Here is a 23,533-nt window from a genome sequence, read left to right as displayed (position 1 = left end):
AACCCAGGGTCTCCTATGGGCTAGGCAAGGGCTCTACCACTGAGCTACAACCCCAGCCTCAGACATAGGGTTTTAAAATGACAATTTTCAAGATATTTTGTTTGTAATATGTTGGGGAGCTATTTGATGATAACCCATCAATTAAATGAGCACCATAGGTTATTCATTACTTTATAATTTACCAAAGTAAAATAAATGTAGAATGCATTTGTTCATATATAGAGACAAGTCAAAAGGGAGATATATTGACTGAAGGCTTGCAAAGAGCTAAATATATACATGAGAGGGGAACTTAAGGATTTAAGTTTGAGGTCCCATGATCATTTAGGTTTCTAGATGATGTCTCATTTCTCAGTTTGATACCCCTACTTTACAGAATCCTCTTGTTCCAGCAGTTATTGTTATTATTATTATTTTTTCACAGTTCTGTGCATTATAATTTTTATTATACATATGAGCACAGTTTTTCATATCTCTGTATATAAAGTATGTTCATGCCAATTTATGCCTTTATACATGTACTTCATTTTTTGCATTACAATTCTTAATACACATATATACCACAATTTTTCATATCTCTGCCATTTTTTATTTTGTGACAAGGTCTTTCTAAGTGCTGAGGCTAGCCTGGAAGTTATTGTTATTATACATGGCTAGGGTCATGAGCCAACTTCCCCAGATCTACCCTTATCATACTTTTCTTCACAGCAAGTCTGGGGTACAAAATTGTACCTGATGGTGGGGAAGGACACAACTAACTGCAGTCTGATAATAGCTATTTGGGAAATGCTTGCTAGCCATCACTTGCTGGCCATATTGACTTGGAAAAGTTACTCAATGTCTCTAAATCATGATTTCCTTATCTACAAAATGGAAATAATAGGAATACTGATCTCCTATGGTTTTTGTAAGGATTAAATAAATTAATTCATCAATAAGTGCTCAGTAAACAATACTTTCTCTACTACTATTTCCTCATTTGTTCAACATATCTTTATTATGTATTTGCAACACATTAAGCAATGAGCTAAGCACTGAACATATGGTAGTTATCACTGTTGCTATTTAGTTATTTGGTCAATTCATATTGTGTAATTATGGTGTATTAGATACTGTGCCAGGAATCATGGTAGACCTTTAGAGACTGGGTAAACTCTTTGGTTCTACCAGCAGGATTCTCTTCTCCCTCCTGAGTTCTTCTAACCTCTTTAGTGAAACCTTTCTTTGGGCTGGAGGTATAACTCAGTAATAAAGTGCTTGCCTAGTATGTGGGAGGTCATGGGTTCAATCCCTAGCACCAACCAACCAACCAACCAACAAAACCCCAAAACCCGACAACAACAACAACAACAACAACAACAAAATCGTCTTCAATGAAGGAGATCACTGTTGGATGCCTTCCTACACCATGCCAAATTCTGGCTGACTAAAAGCTGGAAGGGAGGTTTTCAAAATTTGAGAATACTTTGCCCCCACATAGGTAAGTTGGAGATAAGCTGCTCATGATGGGGGCTTATTAATTTTTCTTCCTTTCAAAAAAACCTTTTCTAATATGAAAGAAAGTTTTGTAGAAGTACTAGGGGAAAATTCTGCTGTATGGAAAAATATAGATGCAATATAGATCAAATGGTCCATTGCAAACTTACCATCAGAAAGGAGAAAAGGCTAGGGGACTTGTCTTTTTCCAGTGCATAGGGGTAAACCCAGATCTTGGGCTTCTTCTATCCTTGGCCTTCAACAAGGCATCAGTCATCCAGTTCTTTCTTGATGAGAGTCTAGGAAGTAGGAAAAGGGTGAGGATTTCCTTGGGCTTTAATCCTGCAAGTAAGTTGAAGAGAGAAGGAAATAAAGAGGCTTTTTATAGTCTTCCTTCAGAGAGGGTAAGCTTCAAAAACTCAGGTCTTTCCCACTACCAGTACTCATGCTGTCTCATGCATTATAATGCTACAGAGTTACTGTCTCTTTCTCTACTAAATGCCCGCTTCTGTTAACAACTGAACAGTAGGAGGCAGCAGAAAACATCCTCCGGGTTTGTTTATTTGTTTGTTTGTTTTGGTACTGGGGATTGAAACCAGAGGTGTTTTACCACTTAGCTACCCTGAGCTGCAACCCTAACCCTTTTTATTTTTTATTTTGAGGCAGGGTCTCTCTAAGTTGCCCAGGTGGGCCAGAAACTTGTGATCCTCCCTCTTGCCTCAGTCTCCAGAGTAGCTGGAATTAGGAGTGTGTACTCCTGTGCCTGGATGAAAACAACGCTTTATAGCAGTAAGAAAAATAAGTTACTTTAAAAATTTGTTTTTAGTTGTTGGTAGAACTTTATTTTATTTATTTATATGTGCAGAGAATCAAACCCAGTGCCTCAAACATGCTAGGCATAATCCCAGCCTGTGAAGTTACTTTTAATTTTAAAACATCTTGAAGAGTTTAGATTAATGCCCAGATAATAGATCAATACATTAAATTTAGAATTCTCTGGAAGGTGGCTTTTGAGGTTGACATAACAGATGATGTTTTCCCATATAATAAATCATCCTTGTGTCACTGTGATGGAGCCAATTTTCAATTGGATGGACCATGGATATGATTTATAACATGGATCCTTTTGTTTCCATATCATTCTCTTATGGAATGTTCTTTAAACCCAGGTCAGCTGGAATTTGAATGCTATATTTAAACCAAACTAGCCCTTGAAGATGGAACCATTGCTTACCATTCTTCTCTCCATTATTAGTCTGCTCAAAATCTTGTTTCTATCACCCAACAAAATAAATAAATATTGAGAACTAACTATGTGCCCAGAAGTAAAGTTTAGAAAATAATTCCTGTCTTCAAGAAGCTTATAATATCAGTGGAGTACTAAAATAGACACAATTATTGAAGAGGGCTGGGGCTGTAGCTCAGTGGCAGAATTCTTGCCTAGCATGTGTGAGGCACTGGGTTCGATTCTTAGCACTACATAAAAAAATAAATAAAATAAAGGCATGCTGTCCATTTACAACTATAAAGAATTTTTAAAAATTACTGAAGAAATAACACAAAGCAAAGAATAATTAAATGAATTTTCAGGTACAGACTTTGTGAAATAGAAATTTAGAGAAAATATAAGCTAATTATAAGCTAATAATGATTATAGGAATCAGGAAATCCTCTTAGAGGTAGAGTTTTAGTTGGGCCCTGAAAATCCATGAAGTGAGGAAGGTAATCAATAAAGGGAGCACAGCATGACCAGATTAGAGAGAAAAAAACAGGATGTTCAGAGCCTTGGTTTCCTCATCTGTGAAATGATTCAGGAAGCCAGATATGAGCCCTTCTGTGGCAGGGAGTGTTGTTTTGTATTTATTTATTTACTTTTTGTGGTGTTGGGGATTGAAATAAGGGGGGCTCTACTGCTGAGCTATATTCCTAGCCCTTTTTATTCTTTATTTTGAGATAGGGTCTTGCTAAGCTGCCCATAGTGGCCTCAAACTTGCAATCCTCCTGCCTCAGCCTCCCAAATCACTGGGGTTACAGGTATGTACCACTATACCTGGCTGTTTTCACTCTTTCTTTTATGTATGTATGTATGTGTTGGGGATGGAACCCAGGGCCTTGTGCATATTAGGCAAATACTTTACTACTGAGCTGCATGCCCCATCTGCTTTTACTCTTAGAACTCCAGTGTCTAGCAGAATTTCTCACCCAAAATAAGCACTTGATATGTGTGTTTTGGCTTGTCCAAACATGGTATATGGAAGAGATAGTTTGAGAACTATGCTACCCGGAGACAAAGTTCATGTCAGAAAGCAATAAATCTCCCTTTGTGAATTGGGATTCATCTCAGAACTATCCTGAGTAAGGCATGCTAAGTTCTAGAGTGTGGAACTAAGTTCTCTGAGTGAAGCAGACTTCTCTTGCTTATGGAGCTCACTTCCACTGAGAACACAAAGCTCTAATTGCCTCCAACACAAGATTCATCTGTGTTGGCAGTGATAGTGACATTGCATAGGAGATAGACAACTGAACCATGTGTACCTTTAATGAAAGTGACAGATTTTAATTAGGCTGGTATCTAGGGGTATGATAATGTGAGATATAGAGACAAATAATTTTTTTGAAAACTTTCCTGGTTTATTTATAAAGGGTTTAGTTATGAAACTGGAAAATTCAATTTAGATAATTTGGTTTCATTTTCCCTAAGGGAAGAAATTTAGCAAATATCGTCACCTTCTCTCTATGTCTTTCCAGGCCACTATCCTGCCACCTCACCAAGACTCCTCCCATACTTTACTGGTAGAAAGAATTGTTTGCTGCTGCTTCCGAGATTGTATTGCACATGTCACTGGAACAGTTATTACAATGCATTCAGTTCCATTTCTGTTTTTTTCTCTCCAGATGATGAATTCCTAGAAGTTAGGAACTCTCCCTGTTTGTTTATTTATTTTTTTTTTATGTTCACCTGTCTACTGGTCTTCTTAATCTTTTCTAATTGTCAAACATAAGAGAGACAGAAATGCACTAAGTATAAATAAGGAACTTATCAATGTGTTCTAAATTGAGAAGACACTTAAGAAGTAAAGTTTTTCACATAAAAACTAGATTTCTGGCTTTTCTTGAAACATTGGCAGTTCTAACTCACTGGGCACAACTTCCCACACAGCTGGGAACCAACACCTGCTACCTGCTATCCACATGGCCTAAAGCTTAGCTCACTTTCCTCATCTGTGTTATCACCACCTCCATCCTTCTCTTACCCTCATCCACACACCTACTGCCTGAGAAGTGCTCAAAGTGATGCCCTGGAGTTGGTCCAACATCCCCTCTCTCTTTGGCTAACATGCCCAGGGACCTGTTCCATGAACTGTACCTGTTTGATATGTGTAGGCTCAGCACCCAGCATAGTACCTAGCACATAGGTGCTCAATAAATGAATTCAATGGAATTGAATAATACATTGGTTTTCTTGATTATTTTTAAAGAAGTGAAGATAGAGTTCATTAGAAAAATTCTTAAATTCATTAACTTTATTTTCTGTAGCTCAGATTATAAGAGCCCCTTGGTCAAATAAAAACCATCCATAAACTGGTTTGCAGATGATTCTGAAAAGAAGCTAAGAAAAGAGGGATGAGAAAGGAAGTTGACTCCTTGTGGAAGAGGATAATAATTTGAAAGAAAATGGAGAACTAAAGACATCTGGAGCTCGAGGTGTAGCTTAGTGGTAGAGTGCTTGCCTAGCATGCACAAAGTCCTGGGTTTGATTCCCAGCCCCACAACATACAAAAAAAGACAGATTTGACTGAATTTCAATAAGACCAGGTGTTGCCAGCTGGCCCGGCTGGCAACTAAGAAACCACACAAACACAGAAATACCTTTTTCAGGGGTCAGGGACGGGGCTTGGAGACCTCAGCTCCCACGCTGGAGGGCAAGGGGAGCAAGGAAGGCAAGAGAGCGAGCACACCCTAAACCCCTGTTTTTATTTAGGGGAAAGACTTTAGATAGGAAATTCCACCCAAATAAGGCAAGGGATTGTGTTACAGCAAACACAGCGGGTGTAGCCCAGTCCCATTGGGTGATATCCAACTCCAGAGCTGTACTTCCTTGCAGAAGGAAGGTGAGGCCCACCTGCCTAGCACTGCATTCGATGCCAGTTCCACACCCTCATTACTCAAGGCTAAGGGTTCATGCCCAGCTCCTGTTCAGGGTGGCCCCTGACAATCAGGCATAGAATCATAACCCTGAGGAAAACAAACTCAAGGTATGCAAACCTAAAATGTTGAGAAGTAGTATTTCTGAAGCAAAGTTCTAGGAGTCACTGGGAAGATTTTCCTGGTGCTAGAAAATACACTAGTGATTATCTAGTTGAATACTCTTATATGGATATATAAATTGTAGCACAGATTCAAGTTTTAAATATAGTTTGCAATTATGGTGTTGAGGTAAAAATATAAAATAACTTCTTTCTAATATGACATATTGGTTAGGACTTGGAAACCAGGCATGGCAACATATTCAAGTTATAGATGAGAAGAATGACTCAAAATCATGTACATGAATATTCATAGCAGTGTTGATAATAGCTCAAAAGTGGAAACAACTTAAGTGTCTATTGACTAATGAATGGATAAAAATGCAATATATCCATACTATGGAATATTATTCAACTATAAAAAAAATGAGGGGCTAGGGATACAGCTCAGTTGGTAGAGTGCTTGCCTTGTATGCATGAGGCCCTGGGTTCAATCCCCAGTACCACCAAAAAAAGATGAGGTAACAACACATGCTAAATATGGAAGACCCTTGCAAACATTATCTGAAAGAACAACCATGAAAGTTCACACATATTGTATAATTTGCCACCACACCCAGCCAATCCTGTAATATTTATTTTGGGGGCTTAACTACATTAGCCATCCATTGAAATATAAAAATTCAACAAGAACCCACCTTTTAAAAATAAAAACTATTAAGAGTCTCTTTTGGTGATATTTGTAAAATTTGTTTAAGTTGTCAATGGACCTTTATTTTATTTATTTATATGCAGTGCTGAGAATTGAACCCAGTGCCTCACACATGCTTGGCAAGCACTCTACCACTGAGCTACAACCCTAGCCACTAGTGGTGTTCTTTTATGAGTTTGCTGAAGCCAAATGTAACCACTCCTACCACCTTGGAAAATGCATTGCTTTTAACCAAAAGGCCTTACCCCTTGTGCTTTGGGACTAATACACTCCTTGGCAATGGAGGGTTCCAGCTTTGGTGCTTTCAACTGTTAGTATTTACCTTGTTTCCTGACTTCTTCTTGCCCAGTGCTTATATATCTAAGCCCTGGATTAAGACAGAAATGGACATGAAGGGCTAAGGCTAAAACTCTGGCAGGAGGTGACACATGGAGTTGCAGTCCCTTCCCTGATGAAATCCAATAAATTCTGGTGTGTGCAGGGATAGGGGTGGGGGAGTCAGATAAATCTTTTAACTGAATTGGAAGGCTATCACTCAAAATGAACTCTTGTCTCTTGACTAACTCCCATCTCTTGGGCTCCTGGCCTCACTGGTCAGCCCAACATGTGAATTAGGGCCAAGCTTAGAGTGGGTCAAGTGAGTCATTCACTTCAGTTACAAAATGTAAGGGGGGTATGCACACAATAAAATGGTAAGATAAATAATATTTCAGTGCAATTTTTTAAATCAAATTTTGTATTCAAGGCATATATGTTGCTCACCTTACCCTATTTCCAGCCCTACTTGACCAACTGCCTCTTTGTGAGGTCAGCTATAGCCTGGGCTTCAGATATCAGAACAATCAGGGTTGGGTCTCTCAAGTGACAAGGAAGGTGAGGAGTTAAGCATGAAATAGAGGATTGGCATGGGAGGGTATAGAACAATCTGCCCTGTTCTGTACTTGTGTTGAAACATTTACCCAATGTTTGTTATTGTTCTCATTACAAGGGCAGTCATATCTTCCCCCCAGACACATGGAATAGAGTCAGCCAGTATCTTATACTTGTGTGTGTGGAATAAATGTCGATAACAGCCTTTGTGGACTGTTACCTGGGTTTAGGGCTGAAAACCACACTGTAATTGAAGAAATTAGCAATATTTAGCCTGAAGTCAAGAAGATGGAGGGGAAGCCCAGTACTGTGGCACATGACATAATCCCAGGACTCGAGAGGCTGAGGCCAGAGGATTGCAAATTCAAGGCCAACCTCAGCAATTTAGTGAGATCTTTTCTCAAAATGAAAAATTTAAAAAAAGGACAGGAAATTTAGTTTAGTGGTAAAGTACCCCTGGGTTCAATCTCCAGGACAAAAAGAAGAAGGAAAAGTAACAAGGCAAGGATTAAAAAACAAACAAACAAACCATAAAGAGCTGTACAATAGAGTGGAATTAGACTTGTTCTGTGTCATGTCAAGGGCAGCTACCAGGAAGCAAATATAAAAAATATTTTTTGGTACTAGGGATTGAACCCTGGGGTGCTTAACCACTGAGCCACATCCCCAGCCCTTTTTTAAAATTTTGAGACAGGGTCTCATTATTGCTGAGGCTGGCTTTGAACTCATGATCCTCCTGTCTCAGCCTCCCAAGTTGCTGGGATTATAGGCATGTGCCACCATGCCTGCCCCAGGAAAATATATTAACTCTATATTAAGAGAATGCCCTTAAAGAAAGGGGAATATCTGGGGAAAGGTTGCAAAAAGATACTTCTACTTCATGGGACAGGCTTGAGGAAACTGATTTTTAAGAGTCCTTGCCAATTCCAAGATTCTATTTTTTTTTCTTCCTAGAATGGCTGCCAGGAAGCATTTGACTCTTACTATCTTACCACAAGTATTTACGTTACTTCCATAAAAATTAGCACTCTTGAGTCAGAAGGGAGACCAGGATGAAATTGTCCTGTCTGTGCCCTAAACCACAAACAAAATTTACCTAACTGATTAATGTAAGAAGTTTGATTACCTTGTATATCTTCTTGTACTATGTCTTTCTTTTCTGAAAGACCACAGCTTGATTTACTAATCACAAAACAGATCCTGTTGTCTCATAACGTGTGCTCAGTCATACAAATTGCTGTTTTGTACATTCACAGTCTTTTTGAGACAGCAAATGGGGCTGAAAAAATGTTTTGGCTGGGTTTTTGGCGCCTTGGATTTTATTTCTGGCTCTGCCACTATAGCCCAAGGCAAGTCTTTTGACTTCCTTAAGTCAAAGTTTCTTTGTAAAAATTTTGTTAAAAAAAATATATGACATGAGGCCCTGGGTTCAGTCCCCAACACCACCACCAAAACAAAACAAAAAAACTCCAAAAAACCCCAAACCAAACCAAAACCAAAGCAAACAATTACATTGTACATATAAGAAGAGGAGAGAAAGGAATAAGATAGTTTTCTAAATCCCTTACTGCTCTGAAATTTACTGTTTATATCATTGTTGAGCTGAGTCAAACAGTGAGGTTTCATTTCATGTCTTTTTTTTTTTTTTTGGTACCAGGGATTGAACTCAGGGGTATTCAGCTACTGAGCCACATCCCAAGCCCTCTTTTATATTTTGAGACAGGGTCTCACTGAGTTGCTTAGCACCTCACTGTTGCTGAGGGTGACTTTGAACTTGCAATCCTCCTGCCTCAGTCTCCAAAGCTGCTGGGATTACAGGCATGTGCCACCACGCTTGGCTGAGTTTTCATGTCTTGATCCCTCTTCTCTCCCACTTTTACCCCCAAACAAATAATGATGGACAGTGTGGGTCAGATGAGCAGGAAGCACAGCATGGAGCCTCAGCAAACCACATTTAAATGAACTGAACCATAGTCTCCTACATTGTTGGATAAAACTGCTTATGGGACAATATTTCAGTCATGGTTGTTTATACATAAATTGCTTACTGTAACTCTGTCCTTTTTCTCAACTGGCAATTTGCATGTTGTCTCAGAGACTGGCCCCCAAGCATGGGGCTTCAATGTATTATACATGTTACAATTGCAGTTAGAGTTTAGGGATGCTCATAGCTCCAAACTTTGACAATAAACTTTTTTAAAAAAATTGTTTATTTGTTTTAATTAGTTGTACATGATAGTAGAATGCATTTATGCACTTTGATATATCATACATAGATGGGATGTAATTTCTCATTTTTCTGAGTGTACATATTGGTCATGCAGTCACATATATACATACAGTTATAATGTCTGTTTCATTCTACTATCTTTCCTATCCCCACATCCCCTCTCCTTCTCTCCCATCACTTCCCTCTACCTAATCTAAGGTAACAGTATTCTTCCCTAGTGCCCCCCACCCCCCGCCTTATTGTGAATTAGCATCCACATATTAGAGAAAACATTCGGCCTTTGGTTTTGTGGGATTGGCTTATTTCGCTTAGCATGATATTCTCCAATTCCAACCATTTACTGACAGATGCCATAATTTTACTCTTCTTAAAGCTGAGTAATATTCCATTGACTATATATACCACATTTTCTTTATCCATTCATCTATTGAGGGACACCTAGGTTGGTTCCATAGTCTAGCTATTGTGAATTGAGCTGCTATAAACATTGATGTGGCTGCATCATAAGACTTATTTATACGTGTTTGAGAATGCTGACTTGAATGTGGGTCAACCTGAATTGACTGCATGGCTTTCCTTTAGGCTAAGTTTAGTGGATAGAGGATATTTGGGGGCAACTTATGGCCTACTGTATTAGTCAGGATTCTGCAGTGAAACATAATCAATAAGATATCTGTATCAATGATTTTGTTCTTTTAATCATGGTTCATGATACTAAATGGGGGCAATCATGTTAGTTTAGCTGCTTTTAAAAGAACAGAAATGGTGACAATACATTTTAGAAGGACTTTGAGACCAACTTCCAAGATATTTCATTCACATAGCTGTTGGCAGGAGGCCTCAATTGCTTGTCACATGGGCCTCTCCATAGAGCTACTTGAATATACAAATGGAATGGCAACTGGCTTGCCTCCTAGTGAGCAGTCCAAGAGAGCAAGGAGGAAACTGCAATATATTTTATGATTTAGTAGTGTAATCCACAAGCCTTCACTTGTACCATATTCTATTTACTAGAAGTGAGTCATTAGGTCCAGCTGATATTAAGGGAGAGGGAAATTAAGCTCCACCTTTTGAAAGGAGTGTCAAAGAAATTGTGAACATATTTAAAATCCATTATAATGAGAAATGGAGGGTAGTTAACAGACATCTGAATAGTAAGTGTGCAAATCAGAGGGGTTCTTTGGTAGCTTACAGACATTCTTTCTCTCTTGCAGTAGGAGAGGAAACCCAGCTGAGCAGCAAACCCAGGAAACCAGGAATAAACCGCAGATCTGATAGTTGCATCATCAAGCTTTAACAATGATTGAATGCTCAACAGAGACTTGTCTGTAATGCTGAGGTCAGGTCTCTAGTTAGGAAAACCTGAGACCCTAAAACATGAGATGATAATATTAGGGTGGGTGCCCATGAGGACTTAATTCTGCAAACCCTCTGAATCCTTAGAGCCCATAGAGGTGGGCCACCCTACCCCATTAAGATCTAGTCCTTGCTGCTTGTGGGAACACACTGTCAGGGCCTCTTCTCCCCCTTTCAAAGCTGCCCCTACATTTCTTCCTGGCTGCTAGACTTAACACTAGAGTTAAATTCCAGTGTAACCATTTGGAGATGCGAAAGACTTGATAAAGGGAAAAACAGATTTTACAAAGGAGCTGTAAGAATTAACTAGTATGCACTAGCATAAGCTAGAGTGTACCACTGGGGTTGGATATTGAAGGTGCTTGGTGACTAGAGCATAAGACTGCATAAACAAGACTTCTCTGACTTAAGAGTATTCTTTTGGAGTATAGCATTTAACACTCTGGCAGGGACCCCATGGGATAGAACAAATACTGCTATAGGGCCCTTAAAAGCCTTGTGAGGCAGGTGGAAGCATAGTTCAGAGGTAGAGCGCTTATCTAGCATGTGCAAGGTTCTGGGTTTGATCCCCAACAACACACACACACATACACACACACATACATACACATACATACACACATGGCTTAGAGATAATGTTGGCTCATGCCAAGCAAAGTGGAAATTCCTGAGTTGCTCCAGTGGATGGTAGAAGAAGGGATTAAAAGGCTGAGGAAATCAACATGCTATAATGGGTACATTTTGTGAGGCCAAAAGTTCTACTAGAGGATTATAGCTCATAGGAGAACCCAGAGGACATATAATTCATTAAAGCCATAGGAATGTGCTGGCAAGAGGAACAGTAGTAGATGAGAATCAGTTGCAACCCCAAGACTGACTGCAGTGATGGGGACTGTAGTAGGTCCTACTAACCTCCTTCTTCTGAGTTTCTCTTAAGTAAGAGAGAATCATAAGAATCATAGAGGAGTTGTTCTCTGAACATGTATGCAGAATCAGATCTGCCCAGTGCAAGGGGTGATCTGCAGCAGCCATGGAGGTGTCCCATTTGGACATCCCTACAGAAGAGAACCTGCCACAAGGGGTAGAGTTAGTTGATGGCCTTCAGGATCTGCCTCAGCATTTGAGCTGAGGGCACATGTTTCTCAGACATCTCCTAAACAAAGAATGGGCATGGCAGTGGTGTAAGTGTTCATCATTTCTGGTCTTTGCAGGATTCTTCTGCATCTCAGAAAACCCATTTGGAATTTGCCAGAACTCTGAACCTTCAGAGGCTACAGAGGTAGCCCATTCCACCCTGTTAAAATTACAGGGCCACCTATGTACCAAGCTCCCTATTTGATGGGCTGAGACTTTCTTAGAGCTGCTCTGCAGTCAGAGGCTTTCCCCACGCACATATCTTTCCTAGAACATCTTCTTTCTCAGGTTTCATTCTTGTACATGAATTAAAGGATTTCATTGCTGCTCCTTCTCCCTCTCTTCTTTATGTTTCACAGGTGTCACCCCAGTAAACCTCTCACATTCCTTACTCTGTTTTCCTGGAGAACCCATCCTTGAAATTTGGGAGTAAGTATGGAACATTGGGCAGTGAGAAAAATCTGGTCAATGTCTTGGCAGAAAACAATTCACCCCAGATGGTTCAAGTGAGGAGGTTTTAAAAATAGCACTATTTACAAAGGTATGATTAGGGTTAAGGGAACAAACAAGGGATGACAAGGCACCCGAAGACTTTAACAGCTGGAATCCACTACCCCAAAGGTTGAAGGGAAAAGAGGAGGAAGCTGTGGAAATTCTACCAGAAGTCTGAGGGACTGGAGCCACAATGTAGGGGTCAACTGCATCAGTGGAGATTGGAAAGACTGCTAATGTTTGAGTTTTATTTTTGAAATGCCAGTTGTTACCAGGGATGTGAATATATATGTGTTTTTTAAAAATATTTTATTAGTTATTGATGGACACTTATTTATTTATTTGTTTATATGTAGTGCTGAGAATCAAACCCAGAGCCTCACACATGCTAGGCAAGTGCTCTACCACTCAGCCACGACCCCAGCCCAGTGAATATATGTGTGTTTTTATATATTTATAGAATTTTTTTCTGTGGGTATGTTAGGCAGGATAATGGATCCTTAAAGACATCCCCATCCTAATCCCAGAACTCATCAATATCTTAGGTTACATGACACAGGGGGAATTAAGGTTACAGATGGTATTAAGATTGCCAATCAGTTGATCTTAAGCTAAGGAGATTATCCTGGTGGGTCCAATGTAATCACAAGACTTCTTAAAAGTTGAAGAGAGAAGTTAAAAAGTGACTTTGAAGATGGTGAAAGAGTTCATGAACCAAGGAGTGCAGGCAACCTCCAGAGATGATAAAGGACAAAGAAATGGATTATTTCCTAGAGCCTCCTGGAAGGAACAGCCCATTGACATCTTTTTTAAAAAATTTTTATTGTTGGTTGTTCAAAACTTTACATAGTTCTTGATATATCATATTTCACACTTTGATTCAAGTGGGTTATGAACTCCCATTTTTACCCCGTATACAGATTGCAGAATCACATCAGTTACACATCCATTGATTTACATATTGCCATACTAGTGTCTGTTGTATTCTGCTGCCTTTCCTATCCTCTACTATCNTAAGAAAATCCATGAGCATTCAGAGGTGAAATGATTAGATATATACAGCTATAATTATAGCTGTAATCTAATCAGTGGACTAATTCCCTGATATAGATGAACTGGGTAGTAAATGTAGGGTGTGGCTGGAGGATATAGGCCACTGGTACATGCCTTTGGGTTTTATATTTTGTCCCTGGTGAGTGGAGTTCTCTCTCTGCTTCCTGGTTGCCATGTCCTGGACTGCTTTCCTCTATCACATCCTTCTGCCATGATGTTCTGCCTCATCTCAGGCCCAGAGCTATGGAGTTGGCTGTCTATGGACTGAGACCTTTGAAACCTTGAGCCAAAATAAACTTTTTTTTAAAATAATTTTTTTGTTGTTGTTGTAGATGGACACAATTTGTCTTTATTTTTAATGTGGTGCCAGGGATTGAACCCAGTGCCTCACACATGCTAGGCAAGTGCCCAACCCCTGAGCCACAACTCCAGCCCTGCCAAAATAAACTTTTCCTCCTTTATATTATTCTTGTCTTGTCTTTTGGTTATAGCTATGAAAAACCTGACTAAAACATAGAGTTAATGTCATTACATTATATTGATTTGTTTCTACATTCCTCCTTCATTCAGGCTTTATGATTTTCCTGGTCTAGCACTCTACCTTATCCATTCTTGTATTCTTAGTCTGTCAAATGTTACTGAATCTTTGTGTGGTTTTTGTAGTGAAGGTGTCAGTGGGATGCATATGGGTAGGACACACAATGGTATTGGCATCAGCATTCAGGAAAGAAAGCTCAAGGAACTAGTAGAGATTGAATCTGGCTGAATTTAGTTCTCTGTGACATGAGCTAGGTGAACTGGATTTGGAATACAGAGAATCAGCAGATCACCTTTGGGCATGGAGAGGTAATACCACAAGTACCTTGGTCTTGGTGGTACTTTTGGTGCAGGAATGATTCAAGAGAATTCTTAGCCTCACAGATAAGCTCCATCTACAGTGAATCTCCTTCTAATTCCCTCCTATCCACTCCCTCACTTATCACCCTTAATATTTCTTGGCACTTACAGTCCCAGAATGGAACCCATGTATATCTGTTAGAAGTGGAGGAGCTCCAACCATAACACATTCAATTTGGGCTATCCATGAATGACACTCTCTAGTTTCCCAACACTAGATACCATGTGCCCAGACTCAAGCTCTGGCAGGCTTTGTCTGAGACGTTTATTCTAGTACAATACAAAAGATTGAGTTCTCCCTACTCCCCTCAGTACTGGGATTAAACCCAGGGGTGCTTTACCACTGAACTGTATACCCTTAGCACTTTTTATTTTGAGACAGAAACTTACTATGTTGCCAACACTGTCCTCAAATTTATGATCCTTCTGTTTCAACCTCCCAAGTTGCTGGGATTACCTGCATGTGCTGCCATGCCTGGCTCAGTATATATCCCTTGTGATAATTTTTTGTAGCAGTGATAGAAACTAATTTCTATCTCTATGCCTGTTATCTATGCCTAATCTGTATCTACCTTCTCAGAGAAGTCTTGCAAGAACTTCCAGAGACATATGAGGGAGAAAGAGGAACCAAACAATACACAGGGAGTCAGGAATTGTGGATAATTGCAAGAACAGGAGTCAAGGAAGAAATGTCACATTGAAGAGACGTTTGAATTGTAAAATAAGGATCTTTTTTCCCTCCAGGCTTGCTTTCTGTATCTCCCAGATAAGGCCAAGCAGAATCGGTGTAGTGACTTATATAAGGTATTAGTAAATTACCTATATAAACAGAACAAAGCAGCCTAACAATCCCATGAATATTAAATATAAAGATTATCCAGATAGACTGAGGTCAAAGTTACCACCCTGATTTCATGCAGCCCCATCTCCAAACAGCATAAAATTCATCTTTACTCCAAAGAGCATGTTAAATTCAAACTGTCAGCATTATTTTAGCATCTGTAAAGTATACAAGTCTTCACTGTAAAGTAAGTTTCAAAAGTTCTCTGGAAATAAATCCACACAGCTATAGCAACTGATATTCCACAAAGAAGCAAAAAAACACAATGGGGCAAGGATAATCTCTTCAATAATGGTGTTGGAAAGACTACATATCTACATAAGAAGAATAAAATTGGGGCTGCGGCTGTGGCTTAGTGGTAGAACACTTGCCTCTCACGCATGAGGCACTGGGTTCGGTCCTCAGCACCATATAAAAATTTAAAAAAATAAAATAAAGATATTGTGTCCATCTACAACTAAAGAATATTTAAAAAATAAGAATAAAATTATACCCTTAACTCAAAATGATTAAAAACTTAAGATCCAAAACTGTGAAGCTACTAGAAGAAAACACAAGGGAAAAGCTCTATGACAATGATTTGTCTACTGACTTTTCAGATATGAATAAAAAAAGCAAAAATAGATAAATAAGATTATGTGAGGCTAAAAAGCTTCTTCACAAAAAAGGAAACAACAGAATGAAGAGTCAACCTACAGAGTGGGAAAAAAGTATTTGTAAACTACATATCTGATAAGGTATAATATCCAAAATATATCGGGACCTCAAACAACACAATAGCAAGAAGACAAGTAACCTGATTTAAAAATGGGAAAAGTACCTATGTTGACATTTCTCAAAAGAAGACATACAAATAGCCAACACGTTCATGAAAAAAATCCTCAATGTTGGCTGAGTGTGGTGGCACACACCTGTAACCCCAGCTACTCAGTAGACTGAGGCAGAAGGATTACAAGTTTGAAGCCAGCCCTGGAAACTTACACCCTTCTTGAAATAAAATAAAAAAATAAGAAATAACCAGTCATGTAGCTCAGTGGTACAGTGTTTGCCTAGTATGTATGAGGCCCTTGGGTTTAATTCCCAGTACTGCAAAATCAAAAACAAAACAAAACCAAAAACCCCTCAAGATCAGTAATATCATATAATGCAAAATAAAACCACAATAAGATATCATCTCACACCTGTTAAAATGGCTATTGTGAAAAAAGACATGTTCCAGTCCCAAGGGACAAGTGGCAGCTGGGACAGCAGCAAGCAGCCTATGGCATTCTCCCATAGTCACTATGAGGTTTACTGTCTTCAATCCCAAATCTTTTCTCATTAGATTAACAGGAAAACCAGTGATGATGATACCTATATCTGTAGATGGCTATGTAAACGTATGTGTATATGCAGCTTGCAAATACAGAATACGTAGATGGGATGTTGTTTGGATATCTGAGTAAATTTTAATAACATGTAATGATGCTCTTGATATCAGAAGTGTTGAAGAAGTTGAGGAAATAAGAGAATAACATCTTTTGTGAGGGATTTTTAAAGAGTATATTTCTAGATTGTAAAGATTTGCTTTTCAACTTAAAAGAAGACAAAGGGTAACAAGTGTTATACACTGCTGATGAGAATGGAAATTAGTACAATCATTGTGGAAAACAGTATGGAGTTTTCTCAAAAAAATTAAAAATAGAACTTCCATATGACCCAGAAATCCCACTCTTTGGTATATATTCAGAGCAATGAAATCAGTGTGTTGAAGAGACATCTGTACTCCTATGTTTATTGTAGCATCATTTACAATAACAAAGATGTGGAATAAACTTAACTGGCCATCAATGGATGAATGGAAAAAGAAAATGCCATTCCATTAAAAAAAAAAAAAACTCCAAACATTTGCAATAAATGAAGAAGCTGGAGGACATTATGTTAAATGAAATAAGTCAGACAAAGCAAGACAAATACTGTATAATCTTATCTTTTTTTTTTTTGGTACTGGGAATTGAACTCAGGGGGCTCTTAACCACTAAGCCACAACCCCAGCCCTTTTTATTTTTTATTTTGAGACAGGGTTTCACTAAGTTGCTTAGAGCCTTGCTAAGTTGCTGAGGCTGGCTTTGAACTTGGATCCTCCTGCCTCAGCCTCCCAAGCTGCTGGGATTACAAGTGTGAACCACCATGCTTTTTTTTTTTAGTTGTTGATAGACCTTTATTTTATTTATTTATATGTGGTGCTGAGAATCAAACCCAGTGCCTCACATATGCCAGGCAAGTGCGCTACTGCTGAGCCCCAGCTCCAGCTCCCTGGCTATAATCTTTTAGAGAAATTGGATTAAGTAAGAGGGAGGTTGGGCGTGATTAGGAAAAGACTGATTGGAAGGTTAAGCATGAGTAGAGGAGCATGAAATTTTACTGTTTAAACCCTATATTATTGAAACATCTTTATTGCAGTTGATACCCTGAAATGAAGATGTCCTATCCTAAAGAGATCTCTGATCTCCATGTCACTCATAATATTACATTTTAAATGATTGCCATTTAAAAAAAAAAAAAAAACATTTTTAGTTGTAGATGGACACAATACCTTTACTTTATTTATTTTTATGTGGTGCTGAGGATTGAACCCAGAGCCTCATGCACGCAAGGCAAGTGCTCTACCACTGAGCTACAACCCCAGCCCAAATATTTGCCATTTTTAAGCATGAGAAAATTGTTAGAGGAAAAAGAGAGCATTCCTAAAGGCAAGAACCTTTCTATGCTTGTATTTGATGAGCAATCATAAAAATGGGACTCGGGAAAGGTAGAAATGAAAATCACCCATGTTTATAAATTTCCTAGTGTTACAGATTTTTTTTAGTTGTGGATGGACACAATGCCTTTTTAAAAATTTATTTAATATATTTTTAGTTATACATGAACACAATACCTTTATTTTATGTGGTGCTGAGGATCAAACCCAGTGCTTCACAGGTGCTAGGCAAGTGCTCTACCACTGAGTCACAACCCCAGTCCCTATGATTTGGGTCTTAAAAAACCCTCCAAAACTCCTGCATTGAAGGTTTGGTCCTCAATTGATGGGACTATTGGAAGGTGGTGGAAAATTTAGAGGTGGGGCCTAGTTGGAGGAAGTAGGTCATTGGGGATGAGACTTGAAAAATATTTTGGGACCCTAGACCTTCCCCTCTCTCACTTCCCTGCTGCCATGAGGTGAGCAGGTTTGCTCCACCATGCACTCACTGTCATAATATTCAACCTCACCACAGGCCCAAAGCATTAGGACCAAAGGCTTCAGCCTCTGCAACTGTGAGCCAAAATAAATCTTTTCTCCTTTTAAGTTGTTTATCTTAGCTATTTTGTCAACAGCAGCAGAAAGCTGACTAACACATCTGAGCTGGATTTTGCTTCTGTTAGAGTGAGAGGGTATATAAGACTAAGCACTTTCACGTGTCTATTGGTCTTTCCATTTTTTTCTTTAATGTTTGTGGGGAAAATACTTTTCAACTGTTTCCTCCTTTCCCTCCTACTTTATTCTGGAACTCTTTCTGGATCTATATGAAGGGTTATGGAAAATAATATTCCTACAAGACAGCTCCCCGGGAAAAACAGAGGGACAGTATGACTCAGGAGGCGGGAGGGGAAATTAACCAAACATTAAACATCTCCCCGTACATCATTTCCCAGTAATAATGGGCCCCGAGGGAAAAAGCCAACTTTAAAGCAACTTTCATCCCTTCCCGGGTTTATCCCTTCCTGGGTTCATCACCAGTGTCTCCACCGAAAGCAAACATTCACCCTTCCCAAGCACATTGGGTCCTGAAGGGAGGAGGCAAATACTGAAACACTGGGCCCTGGACTTCTACCCTTTCCCATTGCCAATGAGTCCTGGAAGGAGAAAAGCAAATGGTGAAGCTCTAGGTAACAATGGGTCTCAGAGGACGGAAGATAAGCAGTGAACACTGAGTTGTGAACTTTTCCCAGTGACAATGAGTTTCAAACTTTTTTACAACTGCCTTCCTGAGTTAAAATTTTAACCTGCACAACTAGGTCCCTGACTGTCCGAATGGCATGTCCACAGTCTACAATGATTAATTCATCCTCACTGTAAACTATAAAACCCAGACTCTTTATATAACCTGCAGGCCATTTCCATACCCAGAAAATGAGTCCTCCTGTGCCTAATTGGTTGACTTCACTGCAGAATAAAGACAAGCTTGCTGATCTGAGTCTGCTTCCTGCCTCCGTCATTTGTGCATCGTGCTTACACTATGTAATTCAGGAAATAAGCTAATATTTTTTTTAAGAGAGAGGGAGGGAGAGAGAGAGAGAGAGAGAATTTTTAATATTTATTTTTTAGTTATCGGCGGACACAACATCTTTGTTTGTATGTGGTGCTGAGGATTGAACCCGGGCCGCACGCATGCCAGGTGAGCACGCTACCACTTGAGCCACATTCCCATCCCATAAGCTAATATTTAAAAAGTAGTTTCCCTATCTTATGAAATTATAATATAAATCAGTTTGCCTGAAAATTGGTGACATAGTTTTTCAAGAACATTCTCTACCTAAAATCAGATATTCAGAATTACATATGGTTCAGCAGCCCAAAGAGAGATGGTTATTGATATTTTTCACTCATAATATTACTTGGTAAGAACCTAAATAAACCCTCTTCCTTTACTTGCTCTTAGCTGACTTAAAAAATTACTCATTTTGGAAATCACACAGCTGGGCAATGCTCTGATGTGTGGGTTATGATGCTAAAAGTTGCCTAGGTTACCCTTCAGGGAACTAACTGAAGGCTGCTTTTGCTGAAAACATTGACTCATCACTTAGGCCTATAGATGTCTGATGGGTGATTGGAATGAGATGAAATCACTTGGGGTCTCTCTCTCTCTCTGTCTCTCTCTCTGCCCATATTATGCCTGTCTCCTTTTTTCCTTTGGGTCAGATTCTATTTCAAATCTAAAGACCCCACCCACTATGGTAAGAAACACCAAACCATGAAGGGAGTGAAAGGAGGTGGCACCTGAGTTCCTGAAAGATCCCTGCTTATTCTCCTCCCTCAAACCATGGATATTCCTCCCTTCTGTTAGCCTCTCTCCCCCACTATTCCTATCCTATATCTGTAACCCCCCGACTCCCTGGAGTAGAGAAGCTGATTTTTGAGCTAAGTTACCACTTCTCCATTATTTGGCCACTGAATAAAGCCTTCCTTTCTCCCCCACACTTGTCTCTCAGACTTTTATTTTTTTCCTGTGGGATGAACTTCTGGACCTGGGTTCAGTAATGACAATACATCAGTGAACTGATAATGTATTATTAGGTTTTGTTCTACTTGTAATAATGACACTAATAATATCTTATATATCTGTCAGTGTATGATTAGATGCTTTTAATTTTAATTATGCAGTATGCAGTTGATACCATCTATTTCCCTGAGACCACAAAAAATAGAACTAATGGGACATAACAGGAAAACAAAAAGGTGGGTTGGAGAATCTGTTACATAAGGATGGTGACTAGTCTTACCATTACATGATTACATGTTTTCTGGTCTGATTTTGTGTCCACTTTGCTTTCCATCCTTGCTATCCAAAATGTGATGCGGCATATATGCTTAACAACAACAACACACAAAAATTAGGTTTGCTAAGCCATTTAAAGAATTAAAAAAAAATATTTTTAGTTGTAGATGGCCACAATACCTTTATTTTATTTATTTGTACATGGTGCTGAGGATCGAACCCAGGGCCTCACACATGCTAGGCGAGTGCTCTACCACTGAGCCTCAATCCCAGCCCCCATTTAAAGAATTTTATGCATGCTGCAAATTGAGATACAGATGCATGGATGAATGCTGAGCTGACTGGGTTTAGTGGGGGCATCTGTGAGGTTAAAACTATGGTGGTATAAGTGATAAGATAATTTCCCCCCTCCAAATAACATCTGACTCCTATGGGGTTGGTTGCTCAGAACTCCTTTTCTAAGAAAGTGCTCCATATCTCCATCTCTATGGTTACTTATGGAAATAGCCACATTAGTAGATTGTGATCCAGTACTTGGCCATGGGACTGGGAGAGAGGGTTCCTGGTAAATCAACAAGACCTTGCCCTGCTGCCACAATTGACAATCTAGGAGTGGGTGCCTGATCCCAATAAATATCTTCTTAGAAGTTTTTGTACTTGGGATGCAGAAATTTGGGTCAAGTTCTATGCATGTGGCTGTGTTTTGAGATGTTAAATTTGGAAGCCTCTTCTACCATGTGGAGAAAGCCATTATACAGGGAGAAAAAGGAATGAAGCCAGTATGCAAAGGAAAGCAAAGATAAACAAAGGAGAGAAGGCATTTTCATGGCATCAAGTCCTGGTTCCAATGGTCCCAGATGAAATCAATGCTGTTTATATACTGGTGAGAATGTGTCTGGCTATATATTGGAAGTTGATGGAAGGTGACTTAATTTCTCAAAAATCATGAGCTGTCCTTACCTATTATGCCATATATGTAACCTAAAAAAAATCTCTTAAATTTAATTTTCTCCCTGAGCTTTCTATTTGTTCAACCAAAAATTCAAGTTAAAAAAGAACAAAAGAGTATGATTCAATATAGTATTATTGCCCTGTGTGCTAAATGTGGCAGATTAAATGTGGAACCAACCGAGATGCCCTCCAATAGATGAATGGATAAAGAAACTGTGGTATGTATACACAATGGAATATTACTCAGCATTAAAAGAAAATAAAATTATGGCATTTGCAGGTAAATGGATGGAGTTGGAGAATAAAGTAAGCCGATCCCAAAAAGCAAAGGCCAAATATTCTCTCTGATAAGTGCATGGTGATCCATAATGGAGGGGCTGGGGAGAATGGAGGAACTTGGATTGGGTCAAGGGGAGGGAGGGAAAGGGAGGGAAAATGGGGTTAGGAAAGATGGTAGAATGAGACAAATGTCATTACCCTAGGTACATGTATGCCTACACATGTGGTTCGACTCTACATTGTGTACGACCAGAGAAATGAAAAGTTGTGCTCCATTTGTGTACAATGAATGGAAAAGCTTTCAGCTGTTATGCATAACTGATTAGAACTAATAAAAAATAAATTAAAAAAAGAAATATAGCTGACACAAAGCAAAACAAAACAATCACTGAAACGGTATAGAGAATATGAACAGAAATGAGGGGAGATTTCTGAAGGTCCAAAGGTGAATGTTCTGGATGACACTGATAAAAAAGCAGGGAAGCTTAGGAAAAGAGGAAAGTGAACGCCAAAGACTATAGTCCATTTATAAGTCATAAAATAATAAAAAACAGCTAGGTTAATTCAAATAATATTTTTATTAATATGGGATATTCTGAAGAATCATATATGACTCCTACCTCCTAGGAAATTAGTATCTTTAAAAGCAAAGCAATACTTAACATATATTCTCATTAGTTATTATATTTCCTTTTTAGATGCTTTACCACATTTGAAATTGTTATTGCTGACTTGTTTGCTGATTTTTCTTTCCTGAAACATAAGCCCCCTAATGGCAGTGATTATTTTCATTTTTTTGCATCCCTAATATCTACAACAGTGTCTGGCACTAGGCAAACAGCTAAATAAAAATTCATTGAATGAAATGTAAATTCAGGTCCTAGGGTAAAATCATCTGAACTCACTGGCCTTGTAATTCTGGATTAGCCAAGATATCCAACATTCATACACTAAGGGGCAAACCGAGAAGAAAAAATTTCCCTCATTAGATCACTTTTGGTTATGTTAGCATCAACTGCGGCACTTTCAGACATCTCAAAGCCCAGGCTGCATCCATGACCAAATCAGAATCTCCAGAGGGTGGGTCTCAGCCATCAGTACATCGTCGGAAAGCTGCTCAGGAGATTCCAACGTGCGGCGAAGGGCAAGAACCTCAGACTAGGAGTAGAGGCACCAGGGCCAGGGATAGGGAGAATTTTGCAGGTCAGGCCTCTCCCCGCCTTGCCTCCGTGTCACGCTTCGGCAGTACTTCGTGGTTCATTCACTCAACAAGGGCGGGAAGAGGCCTGTCCTTGGGTTAGCAATACGCCCGGCGCAGCTGATTGCGTGGAAGCTCTGTAGAGGCGGGCTCCAGCTTTCCACCAATGAATGGACAGAGGGGCTGCCAGGCACAGCGTGGTGGTCCCGCCCCCCACGCCGCGCGGCCCGCCCCGGCCCGTGTCAACTCGTAGAGTGGTCGGCGTCCTCTCAAGGCACACA

The 23,533-nt window shown here is 39.4% G+C and overlaps 1 protein-coding gene and 1 non-coding gene across 6 annotated transcripts in view; both read left to right on the top strand.

Annotated features, from left to right (window-relative positions):
* Acot9 (acyl-CoA thioesterase 9) overlaps nt 1-23,533 on the top strand; it is a 76,902-nt gene that overhangs the window by 13,314 nt on the left and 40,055 nt on the right. The window lies entirely within an intron of this gene.
* On the top strand, nt 6,161-6,232 carry Trnat-ugu. Its single transcript has one exon. It is a non-coding gene; the product is annotated as a tRNA-Thr (tRNA).

Source organism: Marmota marmota, unplaced genomic scaffold (assembly GCF_001458135.2).
Source record: "Marmota marmota marmota unplaced genomic scaffold, marMar, whole genome shotgun sequence".
In the NCBI taxonomy this organism is placed as follows: Eukaryota; Metazoa; Chordata; class Mammalia; order Rodentia; family Sciuridae; genus Marmota; species Marmota marmota.
Note: the sequence above shows the minus strand (reverse complement) of the source record. Positions and strands in the feature narration are given on the sequence as shown.